Raw genomic sequence first — 21,240 nt, 5'->3', positions numbered from 1 at the left:
CGCTTGAGTCTTCTTAAAATATGCAGGGGTGAACCACCGGGGCATCCCCAAGCTTAGAGCTTTCACTCTCCTTGATCATATTGTATCATCTCCCTCTCTTGATCCTTGAAAACTTTCTCCACACCAAACTCAAAACAACTCATTAGAGGGTTAGTGCACAATTAAAATTTACATGTTCAGAGGTGACATAATCATTACTAACACTTATGGACATTGCACAAAGCTACTGAAAGTCAATGGAATAGAAAAATCCATCAAGCATAGCAAAAGAGGCAATGCGAAATAAAAGGCAGAATCTGTCAAAACAGAACAGTTCGTACAGACGAATTTTATTGAGGCACCAGACTTGCTCAGATGAAAATGCTCAAATTGAATGAAAGTTGCGTACATATCTGAGGATCACTCACGTAAATTGGCATAATTTTCTGAGTTACCTACAGAGAATTAGGCCCAGATTCGTGACAGCAAAGAAATCTGTTTCTGCGCATTAATCCAAATCTAGTATGAACCTTACTATCAACGACTTTACTTGGCACAACAATGCACAAAACTAAGATAAGGAGAGGTTTCTACAGTAGTAACAACTTCCAAGACTCAAATATAAAATAAAAGTACTGTAGTAAAATAAACACATGGGTTATCTCCCAAGAAGTGCTTTCTTTATAGCCATTAAGATGGGCTCACCAGTTTTAATGATGCACTCCCAAGAAATAAGAGTTGAAGCAAAAGAGAGCATCAAAAGCAAGTTAAAAACTCATTTAAGTCTAACCCACTTCCTATGAAAAGGAATCTTGTAAATAAACAAGTCATGTAGGCATAATGCAACAAGCATAGAAAAGTAACACAAGCGCAATTTCAAGATTCTCAACATAAAGAGGGGAAACTTAATATTATTAAGATGCATACAACCATGTTTCCCTCTCTCATAATAACTTTCAGTGGCATCATGAACAAACTCAACAATATAACTATCACATAAAGCATTCTTATTCATATGCATAAAAGTATCATTACTCTCCACATAAGCATAATCAATTTTATTAATTGTAGTGGGAGCAAATTCAACAAGGTAGCTATCATTATCACCATAATCATCAAATATAGGAGGCATAGTATAATCATAATTAATTTTCTCCTCAATAGTAGGTGGATGATAGTCATCATTGTAATCATCATATATAGGAGGTAAAGTATCATCAAAGTAAATTTTCTCCTCAGTGCTTGGGGGACTAAAAATATCATGCTCATCAAAACCAGCTTCCCCAAGCTTAAATTCTTCCATAGCATTAGCAACAATGGTGTTCAAAGCATTCATACTAATAACATTGGCATTATCATGCATATAAAGTTCCATAGGTTTTTTAATTTTCTCTTCAAACACCTTATGTCCTAACTCAAGATAAATACTATAAAGATCTCTAACATTTTTGTTGTTTTCCATTAAGCCTAACTAGTAAAATCACACAACTTAGTGTTCTCAGGAGTATTCATTTTAGCAGTAGTAAATAAAGCAAACTAAATAAAGTAAATGCAATTAACTAATTTTTTTAAGTTTTTAATATGGAGAGTAAGGCAGTAAATAAAGTAAATCTAGCAACTAATTTTTTTGTGTTTTTGATATAAGAAGCAAACAAAGTAGTAAATAAAATTAAGCAAGACAAAAACAAAGTAAAGAGATTGGATTGTGGAGACTCCCCTAGCAGCGTGTCTTGATCTCCCCGGCAATGGCGCCAGAAATTTAGCTTGATGACGCGTAAAGCACACGCCCGTTGGGAACCCCAAGTGGAAGGTGTGATGCGTACAACAGCAAGTTTCCCTCAGTAAGAAACCAAGGTTTATCGAACCAGTAGGAGTCAAGAAGCACGTCGAAGGTTGATGGCGGCGGGATGTAGTGCGGCGCAACACCGGGGATTCCGGCGCCAACGTGGAACCTGCACAACACAACCAAAGTACTTTGCCCCAACGAAACGAGTGAGGTTGTCAATCTCACCGGCTTGCTGTAACAAAGGATTAGATGTATAGTGTGGATGATGATTGTTTGCAGAAAACAAGTAGAACAAGTATTGCAGTAGATTGTATTCGATGTAAAAGAATGGACCGGGGTCCACAGTTCACTAGAGGTGTCTCTCCCATAAGATAAATAGCATGTTGGGTGAACAAATTACAGTTGGGCAATTGACAAATAGAGAGGGCATGATCATGCACATACATGATATGATGAGTATAGTGAGATTTAATTGGGCATTACGACAAAGTACATAGACCGCTATCCAGCATGCATCTATGCCTAAAAAGTCCACCTTCAGGTTATCATCCGAACCCCTTCCGGTATTAAGTTGCAAACAACGGACAATTGCATTAAGTATGGTGCGTAATGTAATCAATAACTACATCCTCAGACATAGCATCAATGTTTTATCCCTAGTGGCAACAGCACATCCACAACCTTAGAACTTTACGTCACTCGTCCCGATTTAATGGAGGCATGAACCCACTATCGAGCATAAATACTCCCTCTTGGAGTTAAGAGTAAAAACTTGGCCGGAGCCTCTACTAATAACGGAGAGCATGCAAGATCATAAACAACACATAGGTAATAGATTGATAATCAACATAACATAGTATTCTCTATCCATCGGATCCCAACAAACACAACATATAGCATTACGGATAGATGATCTTGATCATGTTAGGCAGCTCACAAGATCCGACAATGAAGCACATAAGGAGAAGACGACCATCTAGCTACTGCTATGGACCCATAGTCCAGGGGTGAACTACTCACTCATCACTCCGGAGGCGACCATGGCGGTGAAGAGTCCTCCGGGAGATGATTCCCCTCTCCGGCGGGTGCCGGAAGCGATCTCCTGAATCCCCCGAGATGGGATTGGCGGCGGCGGCGTCTCCGGAAGGTTTTCCGTATCGTGGCTCTCGGTGCTGGGGGTTTCGCGATGAAGACTATATGTAGGCGGAAGGGCGAGGTCGGGAGGCGTCACGAGGGCCCACACACCGGGGCCGCGCGGCCAGGGCCCGGGCCGCGCCGCCCTGTTGTGTCGCCACCTCGTGGCCCCACTTCGTAAGTCCTCCGGTCTTACGGAAGCTTCGTGCAAAAATAGGCCCACGGGCGTTGATTTCGTCCAATTCCGAGAATATTTCCTTACTAGGATTTACGAAACCAAAAACAACGAGAAAACGACAAGTCGGCTCTTCGGCATCTCGTTAATAGGTTAGTGCCGGAAAATGCATAAATATGACATAAAGTATGCATAAAACATGTAGATACCATCAATAATGTGGCATGGAACATAAGAAATTATCGATACGTCGGAGACGTATCAACAGTCACTTGCCAAAGAACTTGAACAGTTTAAGTGTACCTTACCAGACAAATTCGTGGCCGGTGGCATTATTGCCAAGCTTCCTCCTTCATGGAGGAACTTTTCTACTTCTCTAAAACATAAGAGATAAGATTTTTCCGTTTCGAATCTCATTGGGTCTCTTCATATGGAAGAAAAGGCGAGAGCAAAGGACACACGTGCTCGAGATTTTGAGGGAGGTTCTAGTGCCAATGTGGTACAGAAGAAAAACCTATCCCACAAGTTCAAGAACAAGAAAAAATCTGAAGGCAAAGGCAAGTTTGATGGCAAGAACAAGGCCTCACACCCAACCAACTTCAAGAAGAAGACTGATAAGAAGAAAGGGGCTTGCCACGTTTGTGGTGACCCTGACCAGTAGGCTCCTAACTGCCCTAATCGCTACAATAAGCGTGGGAACGGCGACAAGACCGATAATGTTGTTATTGTTGGCGATACTGAGATGAAGGACGCTGGGTACGGTATTTCCCTACTGTCCTTTCAGTATGTAACTCTCCCGATTGGTGGATTGATACGGGTGCCAATACACATGTATGTTATGATGTTTCCATGTTTTCTTCTTATCAGGTCGCAAGGACTTGCTCCGTGCTGATGTGAAACAGCTCACATGCTTCTGTTCATGGTGTTGGTACGGTAAATCTGAAGTTTACTTCGGGGAAGACGATCCAGCTGAAGAATGTGCAACACGTTCCCTCCATCAATAAGAATCTCGTCAGCTGATCGCTCTTATGTTGACACGGGCGGAGCAAGACGCGAAGATGGAGGAGGTGGCGCCAGCAAGATGGGCATCGGTCATCGAGAGGCAGGACATCAAGCTCGACCTAATCAAGGCCAACATCGTCGCCAAGAAAGAGGAAGGAGGACCTAGCGATCCTGCTCGTCGACACCAGCGACATGGACGACCATGGCAATGCGTGGTGCGCCGCATAGCGCGCTGCTGGCGTGCAGTTGACGTGGGAGTTAGAAATCTTTGTGGAGTAAATTTTCTTCAGATCCCCGGCAACGGCGCCAGAAAAAGAGCTTGATTGCGCGTAATTAACACGTCCGTTGGAAACCCCAAGAGGAAGGTATGATGCGCACAGCAGCAAGTTTTCCCTCAGAAAGAAACCAAGGTTTATCGAACCAGGAGGAGCCAAGAAGCACGTTGAAGGTTGATGGCGGAGGAGTGTAGTGCGGCGCAACACCAGGGATTCCGGCGCCAGCGTGGAACCTGCACAACACAATCACAGAACTTTGCCCCAACATAACAGCGAGGTTGTCAATCTCACCGGCTTGCTGTAAACAAAGGATTAGATGTATAGTGTGGATGATGATGGTTGTTTGCGAAGAACATTAAAGAACAATTGCAGCAGTTTGTATTTCAGATGTAAGAATAGGACCGGGGTCCACAGTTCACTAGCGGTGTCTCTCCCATAAGATAGCGAGATGTTGGGTGAACAAATTACGGTTGGGCAATTGACAAATAAAGAAGGCATAACAATGCACATACATATATCATGATGAGTACTATGAGATTTAATCGGGGCATTACGACAAAGTACATAGACCGCTATCCGGCATGCATCTATGCCTAAAAAGTCCACCTTCGATTATCATCTGAACCCCTTCCAGTATTAAGTTGTAAACAACAGACAATTGCATTAAGTATGGTGCGTAATGTAATCAACACAAATATCCTTAGACAAAGCATCGATGTTTTATCCCTAGTGGCAACAGCACATCGACAACCTTAGAACTTTCTGTCACTGTCCCAGATTTAATGGAGGCATGAACCCACTATCGAGCATAAATACTCCCTCTTGGAGTCACAAGTATCAACTTGGCCAGAGCCTCTACTAGCAACGGAGAGCATGTGATACGTCTCCAACGTATCGATAATTTCTTGTGTTCCATGCTACATTATTGATGTTATCTACATGTTTTATGCACACTTTATGTCATATTCGTGCATTTTCTGGAACTAACCTATTAACAAGATGCCGAAGTGCCAGTTGTTGTTTTCTGCTGTTTTTGGTTTCAGAAATCCTAGTAAAGAAATATTCTCGGAATTGGACGAAATAAAAGCCCCGAGGCCTATTTTCTCACGAAGCTTCCGGAAGTCCGAAGACGAAAGGAAGTGGGGCCACGGGGAGCCAAACCCTAGGGCGGCGCGGCCCCCTTGGCCGCGCCGCCCTGTCATCCGGGGCCCCTGTGCCCCCTCTCGACTTGCCCTTCCGCCTACTTAAAGCCTCCGTGACGAAACTTCCGATGCCGAGAGCCACGATACGGAAAACCTTACCGAGACGCCGTCGCCGCCGATCCCATCTCGGGGGATCCTGGAGATCGCCTCCGGCACCCTGCCGGAGAGGGGAATCATCTCCCGGGAGGACTCTACACCGCCATGGTCGCCTCCGGAGTGATGAGTGAGTAGTCTACCCCTGGACTATGGGTCCATAGCGGTAGCTAGATGGTTGTCTTCTCCCCATTGTGCTATCATTGTCGGATCTTGTGAGCTGCCTATCATGATCAAGATCATCTATATGTAATTCTATATGTTGCGTTTGTTGGGATCCGATGAATAGAGAATACTTGTTATGTTGATTATCAAAGTTATGCTTATGTGTTGTTTATGATCTTGCATGCTCTCCGTTACTAGTAGATGCTCTGGCCAAGTAGATGCTTTTAACTCCAAGAGGGAGTACTTATGCTCGATAGTGGGTTCATGCACTGCATTGACACTAGGACGAGTGATGAGAAAGTTCTAAGGTTGTGTTGTGCTTGTTGCCACTAGGGATAAAACATTGATGCTATGTCTAAGGATGTAGTTGTTGATTACATTACGCACCATACTTAATGCAATTGTCTGTTGCTTGCAACTTAATACTGGAGGGGTTCGGATGATAACTCGAAGGTGGACTTTTTAGGCATAGATGCGGTTGGATGGCGGTCTATGTACTTTGTCGTAATGCCCAATTAAATCTCACTATACTCATCATGATATGTATGTGCATTGTCATGCTCTCTTTATTTGTCAATTGCCCAAGCTGTAATTTGTTCACCCAACATGCTGTTCGTCTTATGGGAGAGACACCTCTAGTGAACTGTGGACCCCGGTCCAATTCTCTTTACTTGAAATACAATCTACTTGCAATACTTGTTTTTACTGTTTTCTCTGCAAACAATCATCTTCCACACAATACGGTTAATCCTTTGTTACAGCAAGCCGGTGAGATTGACAACCTCACTTGTTTCGTTGGGGCAAAGTACTTTGGTTGTGTTGTGCAGGGTTCCACGTTGGCGCCGGAATCTCCGGTGTTGCGCCGCACTACATCCCGCCGCCATCAACCTTCAACGTGCTTCTTGGCTCCTCCTGGTTCGATAAACCTTGGTTTCTTTCTGAGGGAAAACTTGCTGCTGTGCTCATCATACCTTCCTCTTGGGGTTGCCCAACGAACGTGTGAAATACACGCCATCAAGCATATTTTCACGGCGCCGTTGCCGGGAGATCAAGACACGCTGCAAGGGGAGTCTCCACTTCTCAATCTCTTTACTTTGTTTTTGTCTTGCTTTATTTTATTTACTACTTTGTTTGCTGCAATATATCAAAACACAAAAAAATTAGTTGCTAGCTTTACTTTATTTATTGTCTTGCACTCTATATCAAAAACACAAAAAAAATTAGTTTACTTGCATTTACTTTATCTAGTTTGCTTTATTTACTATTGCTAAAATGGCCAACCCTAAAAATACTAAGTTGTGTGACTTCACTAGCACAAATAATAATGATTTCTTATGCACACCTATTGCTCCACCTGCTACTACAGCAGAATTCTTTGAAATTAAACCTGCTTTACTTAATCTTGTCATGAGAGAGCAATTTTCTGGTGTTAGTTCTGATGATGCTGCTGCCCATCTCAATAATTTTGTTGAACTATGTGAAATGCAAAAATATAAAGATGTATATGGTGATATTATTAAATTAAAATTGTTCCCTTTCTCATTAAGAGGAAGAGCTAAAGATTGGTTGCTATCTCTGCCTAAGAATAGTATTGATTCATGGACTAAATGCAAGGATGCTTTTATTGGTAGATATTATCCCCCTGCTAAATTATATCTTTGAGGAGTAGCATAATGAATTTTAAACAATTAGATACTGAACATGTTGCTCAAGCTTGGGAAAGAATGAAATCTCTGGTTAAAAATTGCCCAACCCATGGACTGACTACTTGGATGATCATCCAAACCTTCTATGCGAGGACTAAATTTTTCTTCGCGGAATTTATTGGATTCAGCTGCTGGAGGTACCTTTATGTCCATCACTCTTGGTGAAGCAACAAAGCTTCTTGATAATATGATGATTAATTACTCTGAATGGCACACGGAAAGAGCTCCACAAGGTAAGAAGGTAAATTCTGTTGAAGAATCCTCTTCCTTGAATGATAAGGTTGATGCTATTATGTCTATGCTTGCGAATGATAGGACTAATGTTGATCCTAATAATGTTCCATTAGCTTCATTGGTTGCACAAGAAGAACATGTTGATGTAAACTTCATTAAAAATAATAATTTCAACAACAATGCTTATCGGAACAATTCTAGTAATAACTATAGGCCATATCCTTATAATAATGGTAACGGTTATGCTAATTCTTATGGGAATTCTTACAACAATAATAGGAATACACCCCCTGGACTTGAGGCCATGCTTAAAGAATTTATTAGTACACAAACTGCCTTTAACAAAGCTGTTGAGGAAAAGCTCAATAAAATTGATATTCTTGTTTCTAGAGTTGATAGTCTTGCCTCTGATGTTGATCTTTTGAAATCGAAAGTTATGCCTAATAGGGATATTGAAAATAAAATTGTTACTACAGCAAATGCCATCCAAGTTAGAATTAATGAGAATATAAGATTAATGGCTGAACTGCGTGCTAGGTGGGATAGAGAAGAAAATGAAAAACTAGCTAAAGAGAAGAATATAGCTAAAGTTTGGACTATTACCACCACTAGTAATGCTAATGCTACACATGTTGCTGCACCTCCTACTCATACTAATAAAAGAATTGGTGTTAGCAATGTTTCCACTTCTAATGCAAAGCGCAAAAACTGCTGAAACTACTAAAACTGTTGAAATTGCTCGTGATAAAGCTGCTGAAATTTTTTCCAACATTGGGGATGATGATCCCATTGCTTTATATTATAATGGTTTGAATTTTGATGATTGCCACATCTCTGAAGTTATAAAGTTCTTGCAAAAACTTGCTAAAATTCCTAATGCTAGTGCTATAAATTTGGCTTTCACGCATCATATTACAAATGCTCTCATAAAAGCTAGAGAAGAGAAACTAGAGCGCGAAGCCTCTATTCCTAAAAAGCTAGAAGATGGTTGGGAGCCCATCATTAAGATGAAGGTTAAAGATTTTGATTGTAATGCTTTATGTGATCTTGGTGCAAGTATTTCTGTTATGCCGAAGAAAATTTTATAATATGCTTGACTTGCCACCGCTGAAAAATTGTTATTTGGATGTTAATCTTGCTGATCATTCTACAAAGAAACCTTTGGGTAAAGTTGATAATGTTCGCATTACCGTTAACAATAATCTTGTTCCCGTTGATTTTGTTGTCTTGGATATTGAATGCAATGCATCTTGTCCAATTATATTGGGAAGACCTTTTCTTCGAACTGTTGGTGCTATTATTGATATGAGGGAAGGTAATATAAAATATCAATTTCCTCTCAAGAAAGGTATGGAACACTTCCCTAGAAAGAGAATGAAGTTACCTTATGATTCTATCATTAGAACAAATTATGATATTGATGTTTCATCTCTCGATGTTACTTGATACACACTTTCTGCGCCTAGCTGAAAGGCGTTAAAGAAAAGCGCTTATGGGAGACAACCCATGTTTTTACCTACAGTACTTTGTTTTTATTTTGTGTCTTGGAAGTTGTTTACTACTGTAGCAACCTCTTCTTATCTTAGTTTTGAGTTTTGTTGTGCCAAGTTAAGCCGTTGATAGAAAAGTAAGTACTAGATTTGGATTACTGCGCAGTTCCAGATTTCTTTGCTGTCACGAATCTGAGTCCACTGCCCTGCAGGAAGCTCAGAAAATTATGCCAATTTACGTGCATGATCCTCAGATATGTACGCAACTTTCATTCAATTTGAGCATTTTCATTTGAGCAAGTCTGGTGCCATTTTAAAATTCGTCAATACGAACTGTTCTGTTTTGACAGATTCTGCCTTTTATTTCGCATTGCCTCTTTCGCTATGTTGGATGAATTTCTTTGATCCATTAATGTCCAGTAGCATTATGCAATGTCCAGAAGTGTTAAGAATGATTGTGTCACCTCTGAATATGTCAATTTATATTGTGCACTAACCCTCTAATGAGTTGTTTCGAGTTTGGTGTGGAGGAAGTTTTCAAGGATCAAGAGAGGAGTATGATGCAACATGATCAAGGAGAGTGAAAGCTCTAAGCTTGGGGATGCACCCGGTGGTTCACCCCTGCATATATCAAGAAGACTCAAGCGTCTAAGCTTGGGGATGCCCAAGGCATCCCCTTCTTCATCAACAAATTATCGGGTTCCTCCCCGAAACTATATTTTTATTCGGCCACATCTTATGTGCTTTTTCTTGGAGCGTCGGTTTGTTTTTGTTTTTGTTTTGTTTGAATAAAATGGATCCTAGCATTCACTTTATGGGAGAGATACACGCTCCGCTGTAGCATATGGACAAATATGTCCTTGGTTTCTACTCATAGTATTCATGGCGAAGTTTCTCCTTCGTTAAATTGTTATATGGTTGGAATTGGAAAATGATACATGTAGTAATAGCTATAAATGTCTTGGGTAATGTGATACTTGGCAATTGTTGTGCTCATGTTTAAGCTCTTGCATCATATGCTTTGCACCCATTAATGAAGAAATACATAGAGCATGCTAAAATTTGGTTTGCATATTTGGTTTCTCCGAGGTCTAGATAATTTCTAGTTTTGAGTTTGAACAACAAGGAAGACGGTGTAGAGTCTTATAATGTTTACAATATGTCTTTTATGTGAGTTTTGCTGCACCGGTTCATCCTTGTGTTTGTTTCAAATAAGCCTTGCTAGCCTAAACCTTGTATCGAGAGGGAATACTTCTCATGCATCCAAAATACTTGAGCCAACCACTATGCCATTTGTGTCCACCATACCTACCTACTACATGGTATTTTCCCGCCATTCCAAAGTAAATTGCTTGAGTGCTACCTTTAAAATTCCATCATTCACCTTTGCAATATATAGCTCATGGGACAAATAGCTTAAAAACTATTGTGGTATTGAATATGTAATTATGCACTTTATCTCTTATTAAGTTGCTTGTTGTGCGATAACCATGTTTATCGGGGAACGCCATCAACTCATTGTTGAATTTCATGTGAGTTGCTATGCATGTTCGTCTTGTCCGAAGTAAGGGCGATCTACACTGAGTTGAATGGTTTGAGCATGCATATTGTGAGAGAAGAACATTGGGCCGCTAACTAAAGCCATGATTCATGGTGGAAGTTTCAGTTTTGGACAAATATCCTCAAATCTCTAATGAGAAAAGAATTAATTGTTGTCAAATGCTTAAAGCATTAAAAGAGGAGTCCATTATCTGTTGTCTATGTTGTCCCGGTATGGATGTCTAAGTTGAGAATAATCAAAAGCGAGAAATCCAAATGCGAGCTTTCTCCTTAGACCTTTGTACAGGCGGCATAGAGGTACCCCTTTGTGAAACTTGGTTAAAGCATATGTATTGCGGTGATAATCCAGGTAGTCCAAGCTAATTAGTACAAGGTGCGGGCACTATTGGTACACTATGCATGAGGCTTGCAACTTATAAGATATAATTTACATGATGCATATGCTTTATTACTACCGTTGACAAAATTGTTTCATGTTTTCAAAATCAAAGCTCTAGCACAAATATAGCAATCGATGCTTTTCCTCTATGAGGACCATTCTTTTACTTTCAATGTTGAGTCAGTTCACCTATTTCTCTCCACCTCAAGAAGCAAACACTTGTGTGAACTGTGCATTGATTCCTACATACTTGCGTATTGCACTTATTATATTACTCTATGTTGACAATATCCATGAGATATATATGTTACAAGTTGAAAGCAACCGCTGAAACTTAATCTTCTTTTGTGTTGCTTCAATACCTTTACTTTGAATTATTGCTTTATGAGTTAACTCTTATGCAAGACTTATTGATGCTTGTCTTGAAAGTGCTATTCATGAAAAGTCTTTGCTTTATGATTCACTTGTTTACTCATGTCATACACATTGTTTTGATCGCTGCATTCTCTACATATGCTTTACAAATAGTATGATCAAGTTTATGATGGCATGTCACTCCAGAAATTATCTTTGTTATCGTTTTACCCGCTCGGGACGAGCGAGAACTAAGCTTAGGGATGCTGATACGTCTCCAACGTATCGATAATTTCTTGTGTTCCATGTTACATTATTGATGTTATCTACATGTTTTATGCACACTTTATGTCATATTCGTGCATTTTCTGGAACTAACCTATTAACAAGATGCCGAAGTGCCGATTCTTTGTTTTCTGCTGTTTTTGGTTTCGAAATCCTAGTAAAGAAATATTCTCGGAATTGGACGAAATAAAAGCCCGGAGGCCTATTTTCTCACGAAGCTTCCGAAGTCCGAAGACGAAAGGAAGTGGGGCCACGAGGGAGCCAAACCCTAGGGCGGCGCGGCCCCCCTTGGCCGCGCCGCCCTGTCATCCGGGGCCCCTGTGCCCCCTCTCGACTTGCCCTTCCGCCTACTTAAAGCCTCCGTGACGAAACTTCCGATGCCGAGAGCCACGATACGGAAAACCTTGCGAGACGTCGTCGCCGCCGATCCCATCTCGGGGGATCCCGGAGATCGCCTCCGGCACCCTGCCGGAGAGGGGAATCATCTCCCGGAGGACTCTACACCGCCATGGTCGCCTCCGGAGTGATGAGTGAGTAGTCTACCCCTGGACTATGGGTCCATAGCAGTAGCTAGATGGTTGTCTTCTCCCCATTGTGCTATCATTGTCGGATCTTGTGAGCTGCCTATCATGATCAAGATCATCTATATGTAATTCTATATGTTGCGTTTGTTGGGATCCGATGAATAGAGAATACTTGTTATGTTGATTATCAAAGTTATGCTTATGTGTTATTTATGATCTTGCATGCTCTCCGTTACTAGTAGATGCTCCGGCCAAGTAGATGCTTTTAACTCCAAGAGGGAGTACTTATGCTCGATAGTGGGTTCATGCCCGCATTGACACCTGGGACGAGTGACGAAAGTTCTAAGGTTGTGTTGTCGTTGTTGCCACTAGGGATAAAACATTGATGCTATGTCTAAGGATGTAGTTGTTGATTACATTACGCACCATACTTAATGCAATTGTCCGTTGCTTGCAACTTAATACTTGGAGGGGTTCGGATGATAACTCTGAAGGTGGACTTTTTAGGCATAGATGCGGTTGGATGGCGGTCTATGTACTTTGTCGTAATGCCCAATTAAATCTCACTATACTCATCATGATATGTATGTGCATTGTCATGCTCTCTTTATTTGTCAATTGCCCAACTGTAATTTGTTCACCCAACATGCTTGTTCGTCTTATGGGAGAGACACCTCTAGTGAGCTGTGGACCCCGGTCCAATTCTCTTTACTTGAAATACAATCTACTGCAATACTTGTTTTTCTTGTTTTCTCTGCAAACAATCATCTTCCACACAATACGGTTAATCCTTTGTTACGAGCAAGCCGGTGAGATTGACAACCTCCACTGTTTCGTTGGGGCAAAGTACTTTGGTTGTGTTGTGCGGGTTCCACGTTGGCGCCGGAATCTCCGGTGTTGCGCCGCACTACATCCCGCCGCCATCAACCTTCAACGTGCTTCTTGGCTCCTCCTGGTTCGATAAACCTTGGTTTCTTTCTGAGGGAAAACTTGCTGCTGTGCTCATCATACCTTCCTCTTGGGGTTGCCCAACGAACGTGTGAAATACACGCCATCAGCATGCAAGAACATAAATAACATATATGATAGATTGATAATCAACTTGACATAGTATTCAATATTCATCGGATCCCAACAAACACAACATGAAGGATTACAAATAGATGATCTTGATCATGATAGGCAGCTCACAAGATCTAACATGATAGCACAACGGGGAGAAGACGACCATCTAGCTACTGCTATGGACCCATGGTCCAGGGGTGAACTACTCACACATCGATTCGGAGGCGATCATGGCGATGAAGAGACCTCCGGGAGATGATTCCGCTCTCCGGCGGGGTGCCGGGGGCGATCTCCTGAATCCCCCGAGATGGGATTGGCGGCGGCGGCGTCTGCGGAAGGTTTTTTCGTATCGTGGCTCTCGGTATCGGGGGTTTCGCGACGGAGGCTTTAAGTAGGCGGAAGGGCGGAGTCGGGAGAGTCACGGGGGCCCCACACGCTAGGGCCGCGCGGGCCCCCTTAGGCCGCGCCGCCCTAGTGTGGCGGCGCCCCGTGGCCCCACTTCGTCTCCCCTCGGTCTTCGGAAGCTTCGTGGAAAAATAGGCCCCGGGCGTTGATTTCGTCCAATTCCGAGAATATTTCCTTACTAGGATTTACGAAACCAAAAACAGCAGAAAACAACAATCGGCTCTTCGGCATCTCGTCAATAGGTTAGTGCCGGAAAATGCATAATAATGACATATAATGTGTACAAAACATGTGAGTATCATCATAAAAGTAGCATGGAACATAAGAAATTATAGATACGTTTGGGACGTATCAAGCATCCCCAAGCTTAGTTCCTACTCGCCCTCGAGTAGGTAAATGATAACAAAGATAATTTCGAAGTGACATGCTATCATAATCTTGATCATACTATTGTAAAGCATATGAGATGAATGCAGCGATTCGAAGCAATGATGAAGATAATGAGTAAACTAATGAATCATATAACAAAGACTTTTCATGAATAATACTTTCAAGACAAGCATCAATAAGACTTGCATAAGAGTTACTCATAAAGCAATAAATTCGAAGTAAAGACATTGAAGCAACACAAAGGAAGATATAAGTTTCAGCGGTTGCTTTCAACTTCAACATGTATATCTCATGGATAATTGTCAACACAAAGCAATATAACAAATGCAATAGGTAAACATGTAAGAATCAATGCACACGATTGATACAAGTGTTTGCTTCTAAGATAGAAAGAATAGGCAAAGCTGACTCAACAATAAAATAAAAGATAGGCCCTTCGTGAGAGGAAGCATTGATTACTATATTTGTGCTAGAGCTTTTCATTTTGAAAATAAGAAACAATTTTGTCAACGGTAGTAATAAAGCATATGAGTTATGTATAAGACATCTTATAAGTTGCAAGCCTCATGCATAGTATACTAATAGTGCTCGCACCTTGTCCTAATTAGCTTGGGTTAACACGGATTATCATTGCATAGCATATGATTCAACCAAGTGTCACAAAGGGGTACCTCTATGCCGCATGTACAAAGGTCTAAGGAGAAAGCTCGTATTGGATTTCTCACTTTTGATTATTCTCAACTTAGACATCCGTACCGGGACAACATAGATAACATATAATGGACTCATCTTTAATGCATAAGCATTCAACAACAGTTAATATTCTCATAAGAGATTGAGGATTAGCTGTCCACACTGAAACTTCCACCATGAATCATGACTTTAGTTAGCGGCCCAATGTTCTTCTCTAACAGTATGCATACTCAAACCATTTGATTGTGAAAACCGCCCTTACTTCAGACAAGACGAACATGCATAGCAACTCACATGATATTCAACAAAGGTAAAGTTGATGGCGTCCCCAGAAACATGGTTACCGCTCAACAAGCAACTTACTAAGAAATAAGACACAAAAGTACATATTCTTCACCACGATAGTTTTTAAGCTATTTTATCCCATGAGCTATATATTGCAAGGTAAAGAATAGAAATTTTAAAGGTAGCACTCAAGTAATGTACTTTGGAATGGCGGAGAAATACCATGTGGTGGGTAGGTATGGCGGACACAAATGGCATGGTTATTGGCTCAAGGATTTGGATGCACGAGAAGAATTCCTCTCAATACAAGGCTAGGCTAGCAAAGTTGTTTGAAGCAAACTCAAGTATAAAAGGTGCAGCAAAGCTCACATATGAACATATTGTAACTATTATAAGACTTTACATTGTCTCCTTGTTGTTCAAACACCTCAACCAGAAAATATCAAGACTCTAGAGATCAATCATGCAAACCAAATTTTAACAAGCAACCATTTATGCGCTGGAGAGACCGTTTTGTCTTTTGTGACGAAGCTATCGAGTGATGAATTCAATGATTCAAAAAAAAACTAAGAGATGGATGGATCTTACGGAGCCTGCTCATGGATGAGATGGTTGGGGCTCTATGTAGTTATTCATTAATGAGTACAAGGTACATGATGCAAGAGCTTAAACAAGATCTATATGAGCACAACAATTGCCAAGTATTACATTATTCAAGACATTAGACCATTTTACCACATGCGGCATTTTTCGTTTCCAACCATATAGCAATGAATGAAGTAGTTCAAATTTCGCAATGAACATTAAAGTTGAAGCTAAGAACATATGTGTTCATACGAAACAGCGGAGCGTGTCTCTCTCCCAAACAAAGAATGCTAGGATCCGATTTATTCAAACAAAAACAAAAATAAAAACAAACAGACGCTCCAAGTAAAGCACATAAGATATGACGGAATAAAAATATAGTTTCACTAGAGGAACCTGATAAGTTGTCGATGAAGAAGGGATGCCTTGGGCATCCCCAAGCTTAGACGCTTGAGTCTTCTTAAAATATGCAGGGATGAACCACAGGGGCATCCCCAAGCTTTGCCTTTTCACTCTTCTTGATCATATTGTATCATCCTCCTCTCTTGACCCTTGAAAACTTCCTCCACACCAAACTCGAAACAAACTCATTAGAGGGTCAGTGCACAATTCATATATTCAGTGGTGACATAATCATTCTTAACACTTCTGGACATTGCATAAAGCTACTAAAAGTTAATGGAGCAAAGGAATCCATCTAACATAGCAAAAGAGGCAATGCGAAATAAAAGGCAGAATCTGTCAAAACAGAACAGTTCGTAAAGACGAATTTTAAAGTGGCACCAGACTTGCTCAGATGAAAATGCCCAAATTGAATGAAAGTTGCGTACATATCTGAGGATCACGCTCGTAAATTGGAAGATTTTTCTGAGCTACCTACAGAGAGGCAGGTCGAAATTCGTGACAGCAAGAAATCTGTTTCTGCGCAGCAATCCAAATCTAGTATTGGCTTTACTATCAAAGACTTTACTTGGCACAACAATGCAATAAAATAAAGATAAGGAGAGGTTGCTACAGTAGTAAACAACTTCCAAGACTCAAATATAAAATAAAGTGCAGAAGTAAAATAATGGGTTGTCTCCCATAAGCGCTTTTCTTTAACGCCTTTCGGCTAGGCGCGAAAAGTGTGAATCAAGTATTGTCAAGAGAGGAAGCATCAACATCATAATTTGTTCTAATAATAGAATCATAAGGTAACTTCATTCTCTTTCTAGGGAAGTGTTCCATACCTTTCTTGAGAGGAAATTGATATTTAATATTACCTTCCTTCATATCAATGGTGGCACCAACGAGTTCGAAGAAAAGGTCTTCCCAATATAATGGGACAAGATGCATTGCATTCAATATCCAAGACAACAAAATCAAAGGGGACAAGGTTATTGTTAACCATAATACGAACATTATCAATCCTCCCCAAAGGTTTCTTTATACCATTATCAACAAGATTAACATCCAAATAACAATTTTTCAATGGTGGCAAGTCAAGCATATCATAAATTTTCTTAGGCATAACAGAAATACTTGCACCAAGATCACATAAAGCATTACAATCAAAATCATTGACCCTCATCTTAATGATGGGCTCCCAACCATCTTCTAACTTTCTAGGAATAGAAGTTTCAAGTTTTAGTTTCTCTTCTCTAGCTTTTATGAGAGCATTTGTAATGTGTTTTGTAAAGGCCAAATTTATAGCACTAGCATTGGGACTTTTAGGAAGTTTTTGTAAGAACTTTATAACTTCAGATATGTGACAATCATCAAAGTCTAAACCATTATGATCTACAGCAATGGGAGCATTGTCCCCAATATTTTGAAAAATTTCAGCAGTTTTATCAATTTCAGCAGTTCCAGGCAATTTTGCACGCTTTGCACTAGGAGTAGTAACATTGCTAACACCAATTATTTTGCCATTGATAGTAGGAGGTGTAGCAACATGTGAATCATTAACATTACTAGTGGTGGTAATAGTCCAAACTTTAGCTACATTATTCTCTTTAGCAAGTTTTTCATTTTCTTCTCTTTCCCACCTAGCATGCAATTCGGCCATCAATCTAATGTTCTCATTAATTCGAACTTGGATAGCATTTGCTGTAGTAACAATCTTATTATCAATATCCCTATTAGGCATAACTTTCAATTTTAAAAGATCAACATCAGAGGCAAGACTATCAACCTTAGAAGCGAGAATATCAATTTTATCGAGCTTTTCCTCAACAGATTTGTTAAAAGCAGTTTGTGTACTAATAAATTCTTTAAGCATAGCTTCAAGACCAGGGGGTACACTCCTATTATTGTTGTAAGAATTCCCATAAGAATTACCATAACTATTACCATTAGCAGCAGGGTATGGTCTATAGTTGTTACCAGAGTTGTTCCTATAAGCATTGTTGTTGAAATTATTGTTTTTAATGAAGTTCACATCAACATGTTCTTCTTGGGCAACCAATGAATCTAAAGGAACATTATTAGGATCAACATTAGATCTACCATTCACAAGCATAGACATAATAACATCAATCTTATCACTCAAGGAGGAGGTTTCTTCAACAGAATTTACCTTCTTACCTTGTGGAGCTCTTTCCGTGTGCCATTCAGAATAATTTGTCATCATATCATCAAGAAGCTTTGTTGCCGCCCCCAAAGTGATGGACATAAAGGTACCTCCAGCAGCTGAATCCAATAGGTTCCGCGAAGAAAAATTCAATCCTCGCATAAAAGGTTTGGATGATCATCCAATTAGTCGATCCATGGGTTGGGCAATTCTTTACCAAAGATTTCATTCTCTCCCATGCTTGAGCAACATGTTCATTATCTAATTGCTTGAAATTAATTATGCTACTTCTCAAAGATATAATTTTAGCGGGAGGATAATATCTACCAATAAAAGCATCCTTACATTTAGTCCAAGAATCAATACTATTTCTAGGCGGAGATAGCAACCAATCTTTAGCTCTTCCTCTTAAGGAGAAAGGAAACAATTTTAATTTTATAATGTCACCATCTACATCCTTATACTTTTGCATTTCACATAGTTCAACAAAATTATTAAGATGGGCAGCAACATCATCGGAACTAACACCGAGAAAATTGCTCTCTCATAACAAGATTCAGTAAAGCAGGTTTAATTTCAAAGAATTCTGCTGTAGTAGCAGGTGGAGCAATAGGTGTGCATAGGAAATCATTATTATTTGTGCTAGTGAAGTCACACAACTTAGTATTTTCAACAGTACCCATTTTAGCAGTAGTAAATAAAGCAAACTAGATAAAGTAAATGCGAGTAACTAATTTTTTTTGTGTTTTTGATATAGAGAACAAGACTGTAAATAAAGTAAAACTAGCAACTAATTTTTTTGAGTTTTGATATAATGCAGCAAACAAAGTAGTAAATAAAGTAAAGCAAGACAAAAACAAAGTAAAGAGATTGGAAGTGGAGACTCCCCTTGCAGCGTGTCTTGAGCTCCCCGGCAACGGCGCCAGAAAAAGAGCTGATGGCGTACAGTTGACGTGGGAGTTAGAAATCTTTGTGGAGTAACTTTTCTTCAGATCCCCGGCAACGGCGCCAGAAAAAGAGCTTGATTGCGCGTAATTAACACGTCCGTTGGGAACCCCAAGAGGAAGGTATGATGCGCACAGCAACAAGTTTTCCCTCAGAAAGAAACCAAGGTTTATCGAACCAGGAGGAGCCAAGAAGCACGTTGAAGGTTGATGGCGGAGGAGTGTAGTGCGGCGCAACACCAGGGATTCCGGCGCCAACGTGGAACCTGCACAACACAATCACGGAACTTTGCCCCAACGTAACAGCGAGGTTGTCAATCTCACCGGCTTGCTTGTAAACAAAGGATTAGATGTATAGTGTGGATGATGATGGTTGTTTGCGAAGAACGAGTAAAGAACAATTGCAGCGGTTTGTATTTCGGATGTAAAGAATAGGACCGGGGTCCACGAGTTCACTAGCGGTGTACTGTCCCATAAGATAGCAGATGTTGGGTGAACAAATTACGGTTGGGCAATTGACAAATAAAGAAGGCATAACAATGCACATACATATATCATGATGAGTACTATGAGATTTAATCGGGGCATTATGACAAAGTACATAGACCGCTATCCGAGCATGCATCTATGCCTAAAAGTCCACCTTCGGAGTTATCATCCGAACCCCTTCCGGTATTAAGTTGTAAACAACGGACAATTGCATTAAGTATGGTGCGTAATGTAATCAACACAAATATCCTTAGACAAAGCATCGATGTTTTATCCCTAGTGGCAACAGCACATCCACAACCTTAGAACTTTACATCATTCGTCCCAAATTTAATAGAGGCATGAACCCACTATCGAGCATAAATACTCCCTCTTGGAGTCACAAGTATCAACTTGGCCAGAGCCTCTACTAGCAACGGAGAGCATGCAAGAACATAAATAACATATATGATAGATTGATAATCAACTTGACATAGTATTCAATATTCATCGGATCCCAACAAACACAACATGAAGGATTACAAATAGATGATCTTGATCATGATAGGTTGCTCACAAGATCTAACATGATAGCACAACGGGGAGAAGACGACCATCTAGCTACTGCTATGGACCCATGGTCCAGGGGTGAACTACTCACACATCGATCCGGAGGCGATCATGGCGATGAAGAGACCTCCGGGAGATGATTCCCCTCTCCGGCAGGGTGCCGGAGGCGATCTCCTTAATCCCCCGAGATGGGATTAGCGGCGGCGACGTCTCTGGAAGGTTTTCCGTATCGTGGCTCTCGGTACTGGGGGTTTCGCGACGGAGGCTTTAAGTAGGCGGAAGGGCGGAGTCGGGAGAATCACGCGGGCCCCACACGCTAGGGCCGCGCGGGCCCCCCTTAGGCCGCGCCGCCCTAGTGTGGCGGCGTCCCGTGGCCCCACTTCGTCTCCCCTCCGGTCTTCTGGAAGCTTTGTGGAAAAATAGGCCCCTGGGCGTTGATTTCGTCCAATTCCGAGAATATTTCCTTACTAGGATTTCTGAAACCAAAAACAGCGAAAACGACAAGTCGGCTCTTCGGCATCTCGTCAATAGGTTAGTGCCGGAAAATGCATAATAATGGCATATAATGTGTATAAAACATGTGAGTATCATCATAAAAGTAGCATGGAACATAATAAATTATAGATACGTTTGGGACGTATCACGCGCCACGATCCTAGCCGAGAGTAGAGCTCCACCTGCGTCCTAGCCCAGCACCGTGACTCCTGCGACGACTACTATTCCACTGGCCACTGACGCTTCCCCGTCGATTGCCACACCGTCCTCGCCGACTGCTACAACATCGACACCGACCATCGTCCCCGATTGCCCGGTGGAGGAAATCGCTTGATTCCCGCGGCTATGTAATGCAGGCCAGCCGGCGCGCCTCAGTCTTTTGGTTCGCTAGATATTGCCATGCTGCAATTTGCGACGATGTGTTGTCGAGACTTGCCATTTGCGAC

The sequence above is a fragment of the Lolium rigidum genome, chromosome 3 (genome assembly GCF_022539505.1).
Source record: "Lolium rigidum isolate FL_2022 chromosome 3, APGP_CSIRO_Lrig_0.1, whole genome shotgun sequence".
NCBI lineage: Eukaryota > Viridiplantae > Streptophyta > Magnoliopsida > Poales > Poaceae > Lolium > Lolium rigidum.
Note: the sequence above shows the minus strand (reverse complement) of the source record.